Genomic DNA, 3101 nt, shown 5'->3' with positions numbered 1-3101 from the left:
TCTTCCGAAGATGCTTCTTTAGTACTGTTGGATGCATTTTGTAATCCATTCAGACTCTGAGAAATCAAATTGACTTGTTGAGTCAACATTTTATTCTAAGCCAATATGGCATTCAGAGCATCAATTTCAAGAACTCACTTCCTCTGAGGCGTCCCATTACTCACAGGATTCCTTTCAGAAATGTACATGAACTGGTTAATTGCAACCATGTCAATAAGTTCCTGAGCTTCTGCAGGCATTTTCTTCAGGTGAATAGATCCACCTGCAGAATGGTCCAATGACATCTTAGACAACTCAGACAGACCTTCATAGAATATATCTAGGATGGTCCATTCTGAGAGCATGTCAGAAGGACACTTTTTGGTCATTTACTTGTATCTCTCTCAAGCTTCATAGAGGGATTCACCTTCTTTCTATCTAAAGGTTTGAACATCCACTCTAAGCTTACTCAGCTTTTGAGGAGGAAAGAACTTAGCTAAGAAAGTCGTGACCAGCTTATCCCAAGAGTTCAGGCTATCTCTAGGTTGAGAGTCCAACCATATTCTAGCTCTGTCTCTTACAGCAAAAGGGAAAAGCATAAGCCTGTAGACCTCATGATCAACCCCATTGGTCTTAATAGTATCACAGATCTGCAAGAATTTAGTTAAAAACTCAAAAGGATCTTCTGATGGAAGTCCATGAAACTTGCAATTCTGTTACATCAGAGAAACTAATTGAGGCTTTAGCTCAAAATTGTTTGCTCCAATGGCAGGGATTGAGATGCTTCTTCCATGTAAGTTTGAATTTGGTGCAGTAAAGTCACCAAGCATCTTCCTTTCATTGTTGTTGGGTTTGGCCATGTCTTCTTTTTTGAGATTCTCTGTAAGGTTTTCTCTGGATTATTGTGTTTTAGCTTCTCTTAGCTTCTTCTTCAGAGTCCTTTCAGGTTCAGGATCTGCTTCAACAAGAATGTCCTTGTCTTTGCTCTTGCTCATATGAATAAGAAGAGAACAGAAAAGAAAAAGAATCCTCTATGTCACAGTATAGAGATTCCTTTACGTGAGTAGAAGAAAATAAGAATAGGAGAAGGAGAAGAGAAGAATTCGAACACAGAGAGGAAGAGAGGGTTTGAATAATGAGTAGAAGAGAGGTGTTAGTAAATAAATAAAGAAATAGAAGGAGATGAGAAAGAGGAATTTTCGAAAATTAATAAAAAAGGAAAATATTTTTGTTTTTATTTTAAATTAAAGTTAAAATTCGAATTTATAAAAAGAAATAAAATTTAAATTTAAAACAATTAGTTAATTAAAAAGAATTTTTCAAAGAGGAAGGTAATTTTTGAAAATTAGAGAGAAAAAATTAGTTAGGTGGTTTTGAAAAAGATAAGAATTTTAAAACAAACAAAAAGTCAATTAGTTAGTTGAAAAAGATTTGAAAATCAATTTTGAAAAGATAAAAAGCCAGAAAAGATTTTTTTTTAAATCAAATTTTTGAAAAAGATATGATTTGAAAAAGATATGATTAAAAGAATATAATTGAAATTTTTTTTGAAAAAGATTTGAAAAGAAAATTAAAAAAAGATTTTGATTTTTAAAATTAAAATTGATTATTTGACTAACAAGAAACTTAAAGATATTATTCTAGAATTTAAAGATTGAACCTTTCTTAACAAGAAAGTAACAAACTTCATATTTTTGAATCAATCACATTAATTGTTAGTAAAGGTTTCGAAAATTATGAAATGAAATTAAGAAAAAGATTTTGAAATACAATTTTTAAAATTTTCGAAAATAATAAAAAGAAAAAGAAAATATTTGATTTTGAAAAATATTTTGAAAAGATAAATTTTTGAAATTGAAAAATATTTTAAAAAGATAAATTTTTGAAATTGAAATCTTGACTTGACTAACAAGAAACAACTAATTTAAAAAAAAAATTGACTAAGTCTACCCAAAGATTTCGAAATTTATGAGTAAAATAAGGAAAATTTTTTTTTTAATTTTTTTTAATTTTAAATGATGAGACAGAAAAATAACAAAATGACTCAAAACATGAAAATTTTGGATCAAAACCAATGATGCATGCAAAAACACTTTGAATGTCAAGATGAACACCAAGAACACTTTGAAGATCATGATGATCATCAAGAACTTATTTTTGAAAATTTTCAAGAAAAGAAAAATATGCAAGACACCAAACTTATAGATTTTTCATATTTAGACACTGTGAATGCAAAAATGCATATGAAAAACAACAGAAGACACAACACAAGAAAATATGAAGATCAAACAAGGAGACTTACCAAGAACAACTTGAAGATCATGAAGAACACATGCATGAATTTTTTCCGAAAAATTTTTAGAAAGTTATAAAAAAAATGCAATTGACACCAAACTTAAAAACTGACACTAACTAAAACAAGAAACACAAAATATTTTGGGCTTTTATGATTTTATTAATTTTTTTTGGTTTTTTCGAAAATTATTTTGGAAAAACGAAAAAGAAGAAAAATTTTGAAAGATTTTTGAAAACTTTTTGAAAATAAAATAAAGGTTGAAACAAAAGAAAATTACCTAATCTGAGCAACAACATAAACCGTCAGTTGTCCAAACTCGAACAATCCCCGGCAATGGCGCCAAAAACTTGGTGCACAAAATTGTGATCTCAATGGCGCCAACAACTTGGTACGCACAATTATAATCTCAACTCTTTTTCACAACTTCGCATTATTAACCAGCAAGTGCACTGGGTCGTCCAAGTAATAAACCTTACGTGAGTAAGGGTCGATCCCACGGAGATTGTCGGCTTGAAGCAAGCTATGGTCACCTTGTAAATCTCAGTCAGGCAGATTCAAATAGTTATGGACTTTTAATAATTTAAAAGATAAATAAACATAAAATAAAGATAGAGATACTTATGTAAATCATTGGTGGGAATTTCAGATAAGCGTATGGAGATGCGTTGCTCCTTCTGAATCTCTGCTTTCCAATCCTTCATACTCCTTTCTAGGGCAAGCTGTATGTTGGATGTCACCGTTGTTAATGGCTATTTCCCATCCTCTCAGTGAAAAAGGTTCTCTACGGTTTCCCGCATGGCTAATCAGCTGTTGGTTCTTGATCGTG

The 3101-nt window shown here is 30.9% G+C and overlaps 1 non-coding gene across 1 annotated transcript; it reads left to right on the top strand.

The window, feature by feature from the left end:
- The first annotated feature begins 342 nt into the window (after window positions 1-342).
- On the top strand, window positions 343-446 carry LOC127747376 (small nucleolar RNA R71). The gene has a single exon (XR_008009175.1). It is a non-coding gene; the product is annotated as a small nucleolar RNA R71 (small nucleolar RNA).
- The last annotated feature ends 2655 nt before the right edge of the window (window positions 447-3101 follow it).

This window comes from Arachis duranensis, chromosome 4 (assembly GCF_000817695.3).
Source record: "Arachis duranensis cultivar V14167 chromosome 4, aradu.V14167.gnm2.J7QH, whole genome shotgun sequence".
NCBI lineage: Eukaryota > Viridiplantae > Streptophyta > Magnoliopsida > Fabales > Fabaceae > Arachis > Arachis duranensis.
Note: the sequence above shows the minus strand (reverse complement) of the source record. Positions and strands in the feature narration are given on the sequence as shown.